The sequence below is a fragment of the Pseudophryne corroboree genome, chromosome 9, assembly GCF_028390025.1.
Source record: "Pseudophryne corroboree isolate aPseCor3 chromosome 9, aPseCor3.hap2, whole genome shotgun sequence".
Taxonomy (NCBI): Eukaryota; Metazoa; Chordata; class Amphibia; order Anura; family Myobatrachidae; genus Pseudophryne; species Pseudophryne corroboree.
Window position 1 is genome coordinate 479405392 of NC_086452.1, and position 18275 is coordinate 479423666.

At 52.6% G+C, this 18275-nt stretch overlaps 1 protein-coding gene across 2 annotated transcripts in view; it reads right to left on the reverse strand.

The window, feature by feature from the left end:
- The window catches only part of RHOA (ras homolog family member A), a 32185-nt gene extending 15149 nt beyond the window's left edge, over positions 1 to 17036 (reverse strand). For both annotated transcript variants that reach the window (XR_010187094.1, XM_063941438.1), the window contains exon 1: positions 16791 to 17036. The gene's annotated coding sequence lies outside the window, so the exon portion shown is untranslated. The remainder of the gene's footprint in view (positions 1 to 16790) is intronic.
- Between the last annotated feature and the right edge of the window lie 1239 nt (positions 17037 to 18275).

Consider the following 18275-nt stretch of genomic DNA (forward strand, 5'->3'; position numbering starts at 1 on the left):
ACAACAGACTTGAATCAAAGCATTTCTTTTTCCATCAAGCTTGGAGTTGTATACAAGTCTGGGACTTTACAGGACTAGACAGCACCGGAGGTGGGACGCCACGCTCCATTGCACCAGACTTTTCACTGGCTTGTACACTTATCTTTTTCCCTTATTAATTTGATTTCTTTTTCGTATAATTTCATTTACTTGTATTTTATTCAATATATTTTTCTATACTCCCCAGTGTTTCCACACTCCCCAGTTATTTTATTTATGCATTTATGCCTAATTAGTAAAATATCCCAAGGCAACTTGATGACCCGGCCCATGTGACAACAGCTGGTTGTGCGCGGCGGAAGGACCCGGCCCATGTGACAACAGCTGGATGTGCGCGGCAGAAGGACCCGGCCCATGTGACAACAGCTGGATGTGCGCGGCGGAGGGACCTGGCCCATGTGACAACAGCTGGTTGTGCGCGGCGGAGGGACCTGGCCCATGTGACAACAGCTGGATGTGCGCGGCGGAGGGACCTGGCCCATGTGACAACAGCTGGATGTGCGCGGCGGAGGGACCTGGCCCATGTGACAACAGCTGGATGTGCGCGGCGGAGGGACCTGGCCCATGTGACAACAGCTGGTTGTGCGCGGCACATCAGACAGGGAGGGCAGGTACATTCCCTGCATCTAAAACATGGAACAGGATGAGGCTACAGCCACGGAGTGATAGTTACTAAGATTATAATGAATCATGGTTATAGATCGGCCCCCGCGGTCAGCGAGACCAGACCTGGAAAACCTCTCGCACAAGGTACTACTGGGAGAACATTTGTAGAAATAAGATGCAATACCACAGACTACTTCATGTCACGTGACTGCGCTCACCACAGAACGCTTCATGTCATGTGACTGCGCTCACCACAGAACGCTTCAAAACTTAAATAATCAAATAGCTCCAATCAAAGCCCCAGGAAACCCGTCCTGTACTCCCTAGGGCGATCTGCTGTCCTTACACAGTCACAGGTAGAGGCCTCTGTTTCTCCCCATTTACTTACAATAGGTGAATGTTACATTTCACATCAGAGCAGCCCCCAGAAATAACTGCACGGAGCAGCCACTGACCGTGCGGCCCACAACGCCACCGCTGAGTGTACAAGACAGCCCAATGTATGTCATGAGCAGGGAGCATGCAGAGCCGCCCTGCGAGAGGGGCCGCGAGGGGCAGTGCCGCCCTGCGAGGGGGGCAAGAAAAGCTAGAAAAGCCCCAGGAAGCTGTACAACACAAGCTGGCTGTAGTCCTCAGTCTTGTATGACACACTGTCAGTGACGTGGTTACACATGTACATTCTTCCCCAGTCCCATCACAGAAACTGACACATACAAGTCATTTCTTCCCACTCGTATAAAGAACTCCCACTGTACAGCTACCCGGCGCACAGCGTCCCACTGTACAGCTACCCGGCGCACAGCGTCCCACTGTACAGCTACCCGGCGCACAGCGTCCCACTGTACAGCTACCCGGCGCACAGCGTCCCACTGTACAGCTACCCGGCGCACAGCGTCCCACTGTACAGCTACCCGGCGCACAGCGTCCCACTGTACAGCTACCCAGAAGTGCATCGTCACACTATACAGCTACCCAGAAGTGCATCGTCACACTATACAGCTACACGGAAGTGCATCGTCACACTATACAGCTACACGGAAGTGCATCGTCACACTATACAGCTACACGGAAGTGCATCGTCACACTATACAGCTACATGGAAGTGCATCATCACACTATACAGCTACATGGAAGTGCATCGTCACACTATACAGCTACACGGAAGTGCATCGTCACACTATACAGCTACACGGAAGTGCATCATCACACTATACAGCTACACGGAAGTGCATCGTCACACTATACAGCTACATGGAAGTGCATCGTCACACTATACAGCTACTCGGAGTACCGCATCACAATATAAAGCCTTTGGACACGTTTCGGTGGGATTTCTGTAGGGCATAAATGAATTAGCACACAGGGGGGCAGATGTATTAACCTGGAGAAGCCATAAGGAAGTGATAAACCAGTGATATGTGCAAAGTGATAAATGCACCAGCCAATCAGCTCCTGTCAATTTGCATATTGGAGCTGATTGGCTGGTGCGTTATCACTTCTTATGCCAGGCTAATACATCTACCACAGGGTTTGGGGGGGATTTTCCCTAGGACTGATGTGCAGCAATCTTACACGACAGAACCCTCCCAGGTGCTCCGCCCTCCTTCCCATCATACATGTGTCATATAGAGTGCAGGAGGCACACCCAGGCAGACTTCCTGCACACAGAGCACTGGCTAGATGCCACAATGGTCAGTGAGAGCACAGGGGGGGGGGATAAAGGGCCCTGCACGATGGCCCACAGAGGTAACGTCTTACCAGCTTGCTGTCGCTGCACTGGGTTACTGAGCTGGCACTAGCTTACATCCCCAGAGCGGCACACAGGAACTGCCCTGCCCAGCGGATGGCTGTCACAGCAGCGCTTCCTGCCTCTGATAACACAGCCTGCATACACCAGCAGGCAATGAACTGTACAGTAAGGGACAAGCCCAGGGCAGGGTGTCAAGTATTTCATGGCTGGATGGGAAGGACTCTCCACGGTAAAGGCACGGAAGTAATGTCTGCTGTGTCACACAATTCACAGCATGTGCTAATTATAGTGAGTATGACCTAGCAGCAGATCTACAGAGCACAGTGTCAATTTTTGCAGACGACACCAAGCTGTGTAAGGTTATAAATACGGAGGGAGAAGCAGACACTGGAAGCATGGGCAGCAAAATGCAGAATGAGATACAATACAGACAAATGTAAGGTAATGCATTTCAGTAGCAAAAATAAGAACAATACCTACATACTAAATGGGGAGAAATTAGGGGATTCTGCACTGGAAAAAGACTCAGGTGTTCACATACAGTCAGGTCCATAAATACTGGGACATGGACACAATTCTCATATTTTGGGCTCTATACACCACCACAATGGATTTGAAATGAAACAAACAAGATGTGCTTCAACTGCAGACTTTCCGCTTTAATTTGAGGGTATGTACATCCCAATCAGGTGACCGGTGTAGGAATTACAACGCTTTCTATATGTGCCTCACACTTTTTAAGGGACCAAAAGTAATGGCACAAACTAAACAATCCTAAATCAAACTTTCACTTTTTAATACTTTGTTACAAATCCTTTGCAGTTAATTACAGCCTGAAGTCTGGAACGAATAGACATCACCAGACGCTGGGTTTCATCCCTGGTGATGCTCTGCCAGGCCTCTACTGCAAATGTCTTCAGTTCCTGCTTGTTTTTGGGGCATTTTCCCTTCCGTTTTGTCTTCATCAAGTGAAATGCATGCTCCATCGGATTCAGGTCAGGTGATTGACTTGGCCATTGCATAACATTCCACTTATTTACCTTAAAAAACCTCCTTGGTTGCTTTCGCAGTATGCTTCGGGTCATTGTCCATCTGCACTGTGAAGCGCCGTCCAATGAGTTCTGAAGCATTTGACTGAATATGAGCCGATAATATTGCCCGAAACACTTCAGAATTCATCCTGCTGCTTTTGTCAGCAGTCACATTATCAATAAATACAAGGGAACCAGTTCCATTGGCAGCCATACATGCCCACGCCATGACACTACCACCACCGTGCTTCACTGATGAGGTGGCATGTTTTGGATCATGAGCAGTTCCTTTCCTTCTCCATATTCTTCTCTTCCCATCACTCTGGTACAAGGTGATCTTTGTCTCATCTGTCCATAGGATGTTGTTCCAGAACTGTAAAGGCTTTTTTAGATGTTGTTTGGCAAACTCTAACCTGGTCTTCCTGTTTCTGTGGCTCACCAATGGTTTACATCTTGTGGTGAACCCTCTATATTCACTCTTGTGAAGTCTTCTCTTGATTGTTGACTTTGACACAGACACCTACCTCCTGGAGTGTTCTTGATCTGGGCAACTGTTGTGAAGGGGTTTTTCTTCACCAGGGAAATAATTATTCTGTCATCCACCACAGTTGTTTTCCGTGGTCTTCCGGTGTTGCCGAGCTCTCCGATGCATTCTTTTTTAAGAATGTTCCAAGCAGTTGTTTTGGCCACACCTAATGTTCTTGCTCTCTCTCTGATGGGTTGGTTTTGATTTTTCAGCCTATTGATGGCTTGCTTCACTGATAGTGGCAGCTCTTTGGATCACTAATTGAGAGTCAACAGCAACAGATTCCAAATGCAAATGTCATACCTGGAATCTACTCCAGACCTTTCACCTGCTTAATTGATGATGAAATAACGAGGGAATAGCCCACTCCTGTCCATGAAATAGCTTTTGAGTCGATTGTCCCATTACTTTTGGTCCCTTAAAAAGTGTGAGGCACATATAGAAAGCGTTGTAATTCCTACACCGTTCACCTGATTTGGATGTAAAGCGGAAAGTCTGCAGTTAAAGCACATCTTGTTTGTTTCATTTCACATCCATTGTGGTGGTGTATAGAGCCCAAAATATGAGAATTGTGTGGATGTCCCAATATTTATGGACCCGACTGTAGATAGCAAACTAAGCAGCAGTACCCAAAGTAGGATTGCAGCAAAGAAGGTAAACAAGGTATTAGCATGCATAAAACGGGGAATTGATGCAAGGGATAAGAGTGTTATACTCCCATTATATAAATCACTAGTGAGACCACATCTCGAATACTGTGCACGACTATGGGCACCATACAAGAAGAAGGATATCCTGGAACTAGAAAAGGTTCAGAGGCGGCCGACCAAACTAATTCAGGGGATGGAGACGCTGGAATACGAGGAAAGGCATGTTAGGCTAGGCATGTTTACACTGGTAGAGAGGAGACTAAGAGGGGACATGACCAACATTTACAAATATAAAAGGGGTCAATACACAGAGCTAGCGGGGGATTTGTTTTTGGTAATATCACAAAGGACACGTGGAGAGAAGACAGGAGAGGAGATTCCGCACCCAGAGACGGAAAGGTTTCTTCACAGGAAGGACAATACATATTTGGAATTCCCTGCCTGAGAGAGTAGTAATGGCGGACTTGGTCATTCCTTTTAAGAATGGGCTATAACAGGCCTGGCCAACTGTGGCTCTCCAGATGTTGTGAAACTACACATCCAAGCATACCCTGCCACAGTTTTAGCATTCCCTAATATCAAAACTGTGGCAAAGCATGATGGGATTTGTAGTTTTACAACAACTGGAGAGCCACAGGTTGGCCAGGCCTGGGCTAGACAAATTCCTAATGGTTAAGGATATACAGGGTTATGATAGGTAAATCATGCATTACAGTATTAAAATAAAATTACAAATATATTTTAAAAAAGTGATAGACATAACGGCTAAAGATTCATAGAATGTACTCTCAGAAATATTACAGTGTAGGAGATCACTAACAGGTTGAACTCGATGGACAAATTGTCTTTTTTCAACCTTAGAAACTACAACCTGATGGAACGCATTCGGTAATGTACGCCTTGTGCTGCGCGAGGGCGCTCGGTACATCCGCGGGGCAATCACTACTCTATAAGTCTTAGTAACTTAAACGGCATAACCGTACACTCCACTGCTCCCACCGCTCCAGACCGGCACAAAGTGGCGTGCACAGGATTACTCTGCACCTATTCATATTTCTTACACCCTACTAAATGTCCTATAGTGCCAGGTGCTAATGCCCGCATCAGGCCTTCCAGTCATCACATCCATCTGTACTGCATATCCACAACTCCCCCCTCTATGCAGAGTACGGTCTGTGCTGCCCAGCGTTACTGCTAAGCTCCTCCAGCTGACTACACCCCACCTCATCCCCGCACAGTGGTCAGTACTACATTCCAACCAGGAACCAAGCCATATGGCATGTGAATGAGGATTTCCACACACACAGGTAGGATAACTGGCTTTGTGCACTGATGAGAATGGGGCATAATAAGGTGGCTCCATGAATGTCCCCTTACTGATAATGAGAGGCTGCAGCCCCCAACTTCACAGGTTCTCAGGACCCCACACAGTGCATGTTTTCCAGGTCTCCTCACAGAATCACAAGTGAAATAATTCCCTCCACCATACACCTGTGCACCTGCTGGGTTACCTGCGAGACATGCACTGTGTGGGGTCCGGGGAACCTGTGACCTACGCTATAGGCATACTTGCCTACCTACCCCTCTCCATGAGGGAGAAAATGCTCTGTTCCTGCACTCTCCTGGTAATGTAGGATTGCCATCACCTGTGGTGAAACACCTTTCTTATCAATTACCCAGCTCACCACAGGTGATGGCAATCATACATTACCAGGAAAGTCCAGGAACAGAGCATTTTCTCCCTCATGGAGAGGGGCAGGTAGGCAAGTATGGCTATAGGACAATCCTGTATATTCAGTTGGGCAGTTTTAAGTCAGCAGAACACATCATATAATACACACTATACATGCTACGCGAGTATCTCATTCCACATCCATGGGCATTAATATAGAGGAGGTGCCCCCCCCCCCCTTGTCTGTCAGAACAGCCGGCCTCCCACTAGATTATGGAACACGGATGTTAGGAGTAATTCAATGGTTGCTCCATCTGTTCGCGAGTGTCACAGGCACCCACAACTCTCTTGTAGCCACCTGCGGTGGCGAGAAGAAATGTGCAGAACGTCTGTATTTTGGGTGCTCTAAGGACTTTAGACCGGTTTAGCTGCGTTCAGAAAATGAATGGGTGCCAAAAAAATAGCCTGGCACCCATTAATTAGAGCAGCGTGTTAAACCATTGAATTCCCCCCCATGTGCCTATAAGTAGCCCAGACCTGGGAGGTCACCACCACCACTAGATGGCTTCTAGTACAGCCGCTGGATAGTAAAGGAGACACCGGCACTATGCGTCTGCAGTCACGTCGTCTACTGCACCGACACAAAAGCTCCGTCATCTACACAGCCGCTCAGATTAATGCTCTATTCGGGACAAATAAAGTCCAGTGCTGTGTTATACCACTATATAAATATAAGAAGCGCTGCGTGACTGGCGGTAACAGTGTGGATAAGGTGGAGAGAGGTTCGGCTTCCTATGAGCGGAATGCAGACTGAGTATGTAACGTACAATATAACAGCACCAGGGAGATACAGGAATGGAATGGATTCTCACACCTCAGCAATTGCTCTGGGGCCAGAGCTGCCTTTTGTAATGTGAAGTCTCCAGAGGGGACAGTTATGCAATAAATCCAAATATTCCAAAGATGGACGCAGTCACGCCAAGTAGGTAATATGGGTAAGTGCGGTATTACCACGGAGGCACATCAGGCCGTCACCCTCCCTTTTCTGCTTACTAAGGATGAATGCAGGGGATAGACTGCTGCCAATGGGGATTACATCCAATGGATAAAGGCATCACTTCCTAATGTGACATCACAAACGTGAACGAGTGGCCTTCATATTCATTCACATGACAGATTTTACAGGGAACTGCAGAGTAACAGACATTGTGTGCGCGGTCCCAGCTGCCAGCCTATCACAGTCACAGTCTTATTAGGTCTCTGCAGAGTAACAGACATTGTGTGCGCGGTCCCAGCCTATCACAGTCACCGTCTTATTAGGTCTCTGCAGAGTAACAGACATTGTGTGCGCGGTCCCAGCTGCCGGCCTATCAGAGTCATCGTCTTATTAGGTCTCTGCAGAGTAACAGACATTGTGTGCGCGGTCCCAGCTGCCGGCCTATCACAGTCATCGTCTTATTAGGTCTCTGCAGAGTAACAGACAGTGTGTGCGCGGTCCCAGCTGCCGGCCTATCACAGTCACCGTCTCTGAGACCTAATAAGACGGTGACAGTGGGACCGCGCACACAATGTCTGTTACTCTGCAGAGACCTAATTGACCTAGGTGATTGTGGGTGGGATTAAGTGGGAGTTGGTTAGTAGGCGTTGGCTGGGCATTAGCAAGGTAGACAGGTGGACCGTCTGATAAGGCGTGGAAGGCGTTCCAGCGGTGGCGAGCAACATGACAAGTATAGGAGGTGTAAGGAAAGCTAATCAGCTGGCAGAGCGGTGACTGTGGGTAGAATGTAGGGAGGAGATGGTGACCACCTTCATACATGCAGCACAACACTTACGTGATAAGACTGGTGTGGACCTGCCCATGGTAAGGGCTGATCAGCCATTGGCCTGACAACAATCCCTTCATTAAATATGAGGCACATGAAGTAATATCAGCATTTATGGGGTCAGTAACTTGCGAGACGCGGCAGCCGGGGGACACCACTTGTGAGATGTGGCAGCCGGGGGACACCACATGCGAGACGCGGCAGCCGGGGGACACCACATGCGAGACGCGGCAGCCGGGGGACACCACATGCGAGACGCGGCAGCCGGGGGACACCACATGCGAGACGCGGCAGCCGGGGGACACCACATGCGAGACGCGGCAGCCGGGGGACACCACATGCGAGACGCGGCAGCCGGGGGACACCACATGCGAGACGCGGCAGCCGGGGGACACCACATGCGAGACGCGGCAGCCGGGGGACACCACATGCGAGACGCGGCAGCCGGGGGACACCACATGCGAGACGCGGCACGCATGGGGGACACCACATGCGAGATGCGGCACGCATGGGGGACACCACATGTGAGATGCGGCAGCCGGGGGACACCACATGCGAGATGCGGCAGCCGGGGGACACCACATGCGAGACGCGGCAGCCGGGGGACACCACATGCGAGACGCGGCAGCCGGGGGACACCACATGCGAGACGCGGCAGCCGGGGGACACCACATGTGAGATGCGGCAGCCGGGGGACACCACATGTGAGATGCGGCAGCCGGGACACACATGTAAGACAGCCGGTGTCTGGGAAACACTTGTCAGCAGCTCAGTGCTGGAGAGGATTCTGCTGCAGGAAGTGTTACTCACATCTCAGTGTTTCCTGGGCGGCTCCTCTCCAGTCACCATCAGCTTCCACACAGCTGGGAGAAAGTTACTAAGGTGGGAGGTTTTCTAGAACTGTTGATGTTGTCCATAGCAACCACATTCTACTTATGTCTCTAGCTGCTTCTAGAAGATATTCAATAGAATCTGATTAGTTGTTATGGGAAACATCACCAGTTCAAAAAAAAAAACCTCCCACCTTAGTAAATTTACCCCAATATTCTCACCGAGTACAGGTGGGACAGAGACCATAAGATAATGGTGGACAAACCCGAGCGTCAACGTCCTGCAAGACTGCACATATTACTCCTGCCATAGACCCACAGGGGGTAATTCAATTAGGGGCTACGCTCTCGCCCCCGCTAATGCTGCACTTACAGTAATACCGGATTTACAGCAGAACAGTGGCATGGCATGCTGGGATTTGTAGTTTCATAGCAGCTGGAATGCCACTGTTTGGCCAGGCCTGATATAGTGTATCCCAAAACACCAGAAATGCAGGAAGAGAGAGGATGTTTCCCAGTAACTGCTGCCAATCCATGGTATATATTACTAGTTTCCCCCCTAGACTACTTCCCTATCCTCCACATGATGCAGAACTGGGGCCCTAAGGAGCCACATACAGCCTGAGCTCCCGAGACATCAAACAGGCCGCAGAGCTGTCCCATATGTTACACAGTGACCAATTACATGGTAATATTCTGCCTACCCCCTGCACATACAGAGACGCACGTCACTCATCCCCTCTCCAGTACACGGCTGACCCAACATCTCACCCACGTCTCCCATCCATCCAGCCACAAGAGAATTAGTGATACACCCCAAGGTGCCTCAGACTGGTCTGACAGCAGGGGCACGGCCGATACAGGAAATGCCTCTTCTACATTACTGCCAGAGTAGGGAGCAGATCAATTCCAACACCAGGAGAATTCTTCATGCAGCCCTCCAGCTGCTGTGGAACTACAGGTGCCAGCATGTCATGGCACAGAGTATTTTCTGGACTGTCATTGTATGCTGTAGCATTTAGCTTTGTTCCCAGGCCATTATACATCCTTCTCCTGGCACACGTGTGGTCATACTGCCACCTCCAGCCGTGATTGGCAGTGCACATGGTAATGTGAGGGCAGAGCCAGCGATACTTCCAGAGGCTGCTGGGAGCTCAGTAGTGAGGACAGACGATTATTAGTACATTGGCCCATTCTGTGACCACCTAGCAGCTGAGCTAATAAGGTGACATCCCACGACGGTGCACGTCTTACTGCTAGGGTGTGGCTACAGAGCACGGTTGTGTGCCGGACACACTGCACCTGTAAGTAACGGGTGTGTCTGCATACTACTTACCATGTAGTGTATATATAATATACGGTACATATTGCACAGCAGAAGCTCTCCCTGTATTCTATTAGCTATAGGGACAGAGGTGACCAGTGTAAGGTGATTCTCTCCCTCTCTACACATACATAGGACTATAGGGGTGTATAAGGGGAACATGTCCCTTTACATAAAACCCCCAAATGATCTATATACACCCACAGATCAGCCGTAACACTGGAACCGCCTGCCCAATACCATGCAGGTTTCCCTCTTCCCCCCCAAAACAGCTGTGACCCGCTGAGCATGGACTCAAGTCCTCTGAGGGTCCTGCGGCACCTGGCACAAAGATGATCGCAGCAGGTCCTATAAGTCCTGAAAATTGCGCAGTGCGGCCTCATGCCTCAAAGCGGTTTCTCCAGCACATCCCACAGATGCTGGGTCGGACTGAGATTTTGGAAACTTGGAGTCAAGTCAGCACCTTGTACTCATGTTAGTCAGACTGAGGTCGCCCACCCCCCAGCAGACCACCTTCTCATGGCGCAGCTGCGACACTTGTGCCCAGTGCAGGCGCTCTCAGCAGTGTGTGATCTGACACCTATCACAGCCAGCATTACCTGTTCCAGTCTCCAGTAGGATAGGATGAGACGGGCTAGCCTGCACTCCCCATGTGCACCAATGACCCTGTCACATGTCCTTCCTTGGACCACGTTTGGTAGATACACCCCACAAGGGATGCAGTTCTGGAGATGCCCTGACCCAGAAGTCTATCCATCACAATTGGTCTCCTGTCACAGTCGCTCAGATCCTCACACTTCCAACAGATCAACCACAACACACTCCCTTCACACCGGCTTCAGGATCCCGGGCTCTAAACGTGAAAAGTCAGGATTTTGTACAGTGAAAACGCAACCTACCGGGGACTAACGCCCTGGTTCCTGACCTGGAGCTGAGACAGGGTGACAGGCCCGGCAATTTCTGGGGTTATACAGAGTGTTCACCGTCTGCTTCTTCATCCACCCCCTTGTCAGGCGCCATTATAATGAGATTATCAGTGTTACTTCTCTTATGGCTGATGGGGGTATATTGGGGAAAGGGATGATATACATATGGATGTATGTCCGCCCCTCCCCGTTACAATGTAATCCCTCACGAGCAGGGCCCTCAACCCTCATGTGCTTTTCCTTCCGCTACTTAAACCATCTTCAACAGCACCAAATACTGCGGTCTCTGCCGCCATGACCATCTCATCTGCCGCTGCAGCTATGTATATACCCTGTGCTTGTCCTATATGGTCTTCAGATGTCAGGCACTTGCTTTCTGTTTGATTATGTAATTGGGCGCTGCTGAACCCTTGTGGCGCCATATAAATAAAGGATGATAGTAATACAGATATAGACAAACACATAAACCAGTGGAGTCTCCAACATGCAAAATATGGAATTTTCTGAGTGTGACTGAGATAGTGACACCTATCCCTACAGATGCGTCACTGTGCACGAACTTTGTTTCATGCACAAATATATATACACACACCCATATATATATATATATATATATATATATACACACACATACATACATATATACACACACACACACACACCTATACACACAGAGGGCGATTATAGAGTGAGGGTGATACAGAAGTGTATCTTTTGGACTGTATTACAGTGGGCGGGATACGTTTCGGATGGTCATTGTGTTTGGGAATAGTTATATATCCTGAGTGACCTCGTCTGCTTCGTTTATTACAGCACTTTGTAATTGCTTGTTTTTCACCTAAGTTGACCTCTTATATCTTTGGTGGGGACCTGATAATAATGTACAATTCACAGCGTGCACCGGATTCTGAGGGGTAACTGTAAAAGAAAAATTGGAGTTTGCTATAAAAAAATGGAATATTAAACTCCAATTTCTTTCTTACAGTTACCCCTCAGAATCCGGTGCACGCTGTGATTTGTACATTATCATCAGGTCCCCACCAGAGATATAAGAGGTCAACTTAGGTGAAAAACAGAGGAGGGGGGGGGGGAATGTATACACAGGGGTAGGGGGGAGGGGTAGGGGGGAGTGCTGTCTACACAGGGGGAGGGATGTCTACACAGGGGGAGTGCTGTCTACACAGGGGGAGTGCTGTCTACACAGGGGGAGTGCTGTCTACACAGGGGGAGTGCTGTCTACACAGGGGGAGGGATGTCTACACAGGGGGAGGGGGGAGGGATGTCTACACAGGGGGAGGGATGTCTACACAGGGGGAGGGGGGAGGGATGTCTACACAGGGGGAGGGATGTCTACACAGGGGGAGGGGGGGAGGGATGTCTACACAGGGGGAGGGGGGAGGGATGTCTACACAGGGGGAGGGGGGGAGGGATGTCTACACAGGGGGAGGGGGGGAGGGATGTCTACACAGGGGGAGGGGGGGAGGGATGTCTACACAGGGGGAGGGGGGGAGGGATGTCTACACAGGGGGAGGGGGGGAGGGATGTCTACACAGGGGGAGGGGGGGAGGGATGTCTACACAGGGGGAGGGGGGGAGGGATGTCTACACAGGGGGAGGGGGGGAGGGATGTCTACACAGGGGGAGGGGGGGAGGGATGTCTACACAGGGGGAGGGGGGGAGGGATGTCTACACAGGGGGAGGGGGGGAGGGATGTCTACACAGGGGGAGGGGGGGAGGGATGTCTACACAGGGGGAGGGGGGGAGGGATGTCTACACAGGGGGAGGGGGGGAGGGATGTCTACACAGGGGGAGGGGGGGAGGGATGTCTACACAGGGGGAGGGGGGGAGGGATGTCTACACAGGGGGAGGGGGGGAGGGATGTCTACACAGGGGGAGGGGGGGAGGGATGTCTACACAGGGGGAGGGGGGGAGGGATGTCTACACAGGGGGAGGGGGGGAGGGATGTCTACACAGGGGGAGGGGGGGAGGGATGTCTACACAGGGGGAGGGGGGGAGGGATGTCTACACAGGGGGAGGGGGGGAGGGATGTCTACACGGGGGGAGGGATGTCTACACAGGGGGAGGGGGGGAGGGATGTCTACACGGGGGGAGGGATGTCTACACAGGGGGAGGGGGGGAGGGATGTCTACACAGGGGGAGGGGGGGAGGGATGTCTACACAGGGGGAGGGGGGGAGGGATGTCTACACAGGGGGAGGGGGGGAGGGATGTCTACACAGGGGGAGGGGGGGAGGGATGTCTACACAGGGGGAGGGGGGGAGGGATGTCTACACAGGGGGAGGGGGGAGGGATGTCTACACAGGGGGAGGGATGTCTACACAGGGGGAGGGGGGGAGGGATGTCTACACAGGGGTAGGGGGGAGGGATGTCTACACAGGGGTAGGGGGGAGGGATGTCTACACAGGGGTAGGGGGGAGGGATGTCTACACAGGGATAGGGGGGAGGGATGTCTACACAGGGGTAGGGGGGGAGGGATGTCTACACAGGGGTAGGGGGGGAGGGATGTCTACACAGGGGTAGGGGGGGAGGGATGTCTACACAGGGGTAGGGATGTCTACACAGGGGTAGGGGGGGAGTGATGTCTACACAGGGGTAGGGGGGGAGTGATGTCTACACAGGGGTAGGGGGGGAGTGATGTATACACAAGGGTAGAGGGGAGTGATGTATACACAGGGGTAGGGGGGGGAGTGATGTATACACAGGGGTAGGGGGGAGTGATGTATACACAGGGGTAGGGGGGGAGTGATGTATACACAGGGGTAGGGGGGGAGTGATGTATAGGGGGGGGGAGTGATGTCTACACAGGGGTAGGGGGGGGGAGTGATGTCTACACAGGGGTAGGGGGGGGGGAGTGATGTCTACACAGGGGTAGGGGGGGGAGTGATGTCTACACAGGGGTAGGGGGGGAGTGATGTCTACACAGGGGTAGGGGGGGAGTGATGTCTACACAGGGGTAGGGGGGGGAGTGATGTCTACACAGGGGTAGGGGGGGAGTGATGTCTACACAGGGGTAGGGGGGGAGTGATGTCTACACAGGGGTAGGGGGGGAGTGATGTCTACACAGGGGTAGGGGGGGGAGTGATGTCTACACAGGGGTAGGGGGGGGAGTGATGTCTACACAGGGGTAGGGGGGGGAGTGATGTCTACACAGGGGTAGGGGGGGAGTGATGTCTACACAGGGGTAGGGGGGGGAGTGATGTCTACACAGGGGTAGGGGGGGAGTGATGTATACACAAGGGTAGAGGGGAGTGATGTATACACAGGGGTAGGGGGGGAGTGATGTATACACAGGGGTAGGGGGGGAGTGATGTATACACAGGGGTAGGGGGGGAGTGATGTATACACAGGGGTAGGGGGGGAGTGATGTATACACAGGGGTAGGGGGGGAGTGATGTATACACAGGGGTAGGGGGGGAGTGATGTATACACAGGGGTAGGGGGGGAGTGATGTATACACAGGGGTAGGGGGGGAGTGATGTATACACAGGGGTAGGGGGGGAGTAATGTATACACAGGGGTAGGGGGGGAGTGATGTATACACAGGGGTAGGGGGGGAGAGATGTATACACAGGGGTAGGGGGGAGAGATGTATACACAGGGGTAGGGGGGAGAGATGTATACACAGGGGTAGGGGGGAGAGATGTATACACAGGGGTAGTGATATATACACAGGGGTAGGGAAGGGGGGTAGGGAAGGGGGGGGTAGGGAAGGGGGGGGTAGGGAAGGGGGGGGTAGGGAAGGGGGGGGGGGGGGAGTGATATATACACAGGGGAAGGGAAGTGATGTATATACATGGGGGGAGTGATGTATACACAGGGGTAAGGGGGTGGATGTATACACAGGGGTAAGGGGGGTGGATGTATACACAGGGGCAGGGGGGGGAGTGATGTATATACAGGGGTGGGGGGGTGATGTATACACAGGGGTAAGGGGGCGGATGTATACACAGGGGCAGGAGGGGGGGTGATGTATATACAGGGGTAGGGGGGAGTGATATATACACAGGGGAAGGGAAGTGATGTATATACATGGGGGGAGTGATGTATACACAGGGGTAGGGGCGTGATGTATATACAGGGGTAAGGGGGTGGATGTATACACAGGGACAGGAGGGGGAGTGATGTATATACAGGGGTTGGGGGGAGTGATGTATACACAGGGGTAAGGGGGTGGATGTATACACAGGGGCAGGGGGGTGGATGTATACACAGGGGCAGGGGGGTGGATGTATACACAGGGGCAGGGGGGGGAGTGATGTATATACAGGGGTGGGGGGGTGATGTATACACAGGGGCAAGGGGGTGGATGTATACACAGGGGCAGGAGGGGGAGTGATGTATACACAGGGGTAGGGGGGTGATGTATATACAGGGGTAAGGGAGTGGATGTATACACAGGGGTAAGGGAGTGGATGTATACACAGGGGCAGGAGGGGGGGGGTGATGTATATACAGGGGTGGGGGGTGATGTATATACAGGGGTAGGGGGGAGTGATATATACACAGGGGTAGGGAAGGGGGGGGGGGTGATGTATATACACAGGGGTAGGGAAGGGGGGGGGAGTGATGTATATACAGGGGTAGGGGGGAGTGATATATACACAGGGGTAGTGATATATACACAGGGGTAAGGAAGGGGGGGGGGGGGAGTGATATATACACAGGGGAAGGGAAGTGATGTATATACATGGGGGGAGTGATGTATACACAGGGGTAGGGGGGTGATGTATACACAGGGGTAAGGGGGTGGATGTATACACAGGGGTAAGGGGGTGGATGTATACACAGGGGTAAGGGGGTGGATGTATACACAGGGGTAAGGGGGTGATGTATACACAGGGGTAAGGGGGAGTGATGTATACACAGGGGTAAGGGGGAGTGATGTATACACAGGGGTAAGGGGGTGGATGTATACACAGGGGCAGGAGGGGGAGTGATGTATATACAGGGGTGGGGGGGGTGATGTATACACAGGGGTAAGGGGGTGGATGTATACACAGGGGCAGGAGGGGGAGTGATGTATATACAGGGGTGGGTGGGTGATTTATATACAGGGGTGGGTGGGTGGGTGATGTATATACAGGGGTAGGGGGGAGTGATGTATATACAGGGGTAGGGGGGAGTGATGTATATACAGGGGTAGGGGGGAGTGATGTATATACAGGGGTAGGGGGGAGTGATGTATATACAGGGGTAAGGGGGTGGATGTATATACAGGGGTAAGGGGGTGGATGTATACACAGGGGCAGGAGGGGGAGTGATGTATATACAGGGGTAGGGGGGAGTGATGTATATACAGGGGTAGGGGGGAGTGATGTATATACAGGGGTAAGGGGGAGTGATGTATATACAGGGGTAAGGGGGTGGATGTATACACAGGGGCAGGAGGGGGAGTGATATATATACAGGGGTGGGCGGGGGTGATGTATATACAGGGGTAGGGGGGGAGTGATATATACACAGGGGTAGGGAAGGGGGGGGTGAGTGATGTATATACATGGGGGGAGTGATATATATACACAGGGCTCCCCGGGGCCCAGCAGCCGCCTCCGCCGGAGCTCACCCTCCCCTAGGCCCGAGCCTCCCCCGCCTCACCTGTGTCCTGGCTGCTGCGGGCTGCTCTCCGGGACGCTGCGGCTGCTCCTCTCCGGGTCCCTCCCTCGGGCGGCGGCCGTTATTACCTCACACGGCTCCGGCTGCTGCTGCTGGCAGGAGAGAGAACCGCCCGGCTGACGCTCGGGTACGATGGAGACGTGCGCGCACACTAGGCGGACGGGGCCGCGCACGGCGGAATGTCGCCAGGAAAGGCCTCCGCGCATGCGCACTGAAGGGACGGGCTCGGGCGGGGCCGGAGCGTTCGGCGCCTGGGTCACGAGCCCGTGGACTGTACTATTGGGCTCACGTCAGTAGGGGGAGCTCCGCGTCCCAGCCGCCTGTCACACACACAGCACTGGCCGCGCCCCCCTAATGTACACATGTGTCCGGCTTCTGGGAGCTGTGGGCGGGGCCAGTGGCAGTGACCAATCAGGTGTTTTGGGGGCGGGGCGGAGGAGGGCCCTGCTCTGGAGGGGTATAAATTAGATGGGAGCTATTTGCGTTCTCTCCATTTACTCAATGATCAGTCACTTGGTGACGCGGTCCTGCGGGGGGAGGGGTATGAGGTGAGGGGTATAAAGGATGGGGGCATGTACAGAAGGGGACAGTATGGGAGGGGTATGGGGTAGGGGTATGTACAGAATGGGTCAGTATGGGGTGGGGGTATGTACAGAAGGGGTCAGTATGGGGTGGGGGTATGTACAGAAGGGGGCAGTATGGGAGGGGTATGGGGTGGGGGTATGTACAGAAGGGGGCAGTATGGGGTGGGGGTATGTACAGAAGGGGGCAGTATGGGGTGGGGGTATGTACAGAAGGGGTCAGTATGGGGTGGGGGTATGTACAGAAGGGGGCAGTATGGGAGGGGTATGGGGTGGGGGTATGTACAGAAGGGGTCAGTATGGGGTGGGGGTATGTACAGAAGGGGGCAGTATGGGGTGGGGGTATGTACAGAAGGGGTCAGTATGGGGTGGGGGTATGTACAGAAGGGGGCAGTATGGGGTGGGGGTATGTACAGAAGGGGGCAGTATGGGGTGGGGGTATGTACAGAAGGGGACAGTTTGGGGTGGGGATATAGAGGGTGGGGGTATGTACAGAAGGGGACAGTATGGGAGGGGTATGGGGTGGGGGTATGTACAGAAGGGGTCAGTATGGGGTGGGGGTATGTACAGAAGGGGTCAGTATGGGGTGGGGGTATAGAGGGTGGGGGTATGAACAGTAGGGGACAGTTTGGGGTGGGGATATAGAGGGTGGGGGTATGTACAGAAGGGGGCAGTATGGGGTGGGGGTATGTACAGAAGGGGGCAGAATGGGGTGGGGGTATGTACAGAATGGGGCAGTATGGGGTGGGGGTATGTACAGAAGGGGACAGTATGGGGTGGGGGTATGTACAGAAGGGGGCAGTATGGGGTGGGGGTATAGAGGGTGGGGGTATGTACAGAAGGGGACAGTATGGGGTGGGGGTATGTACAGAAGGGGGCAGTATGG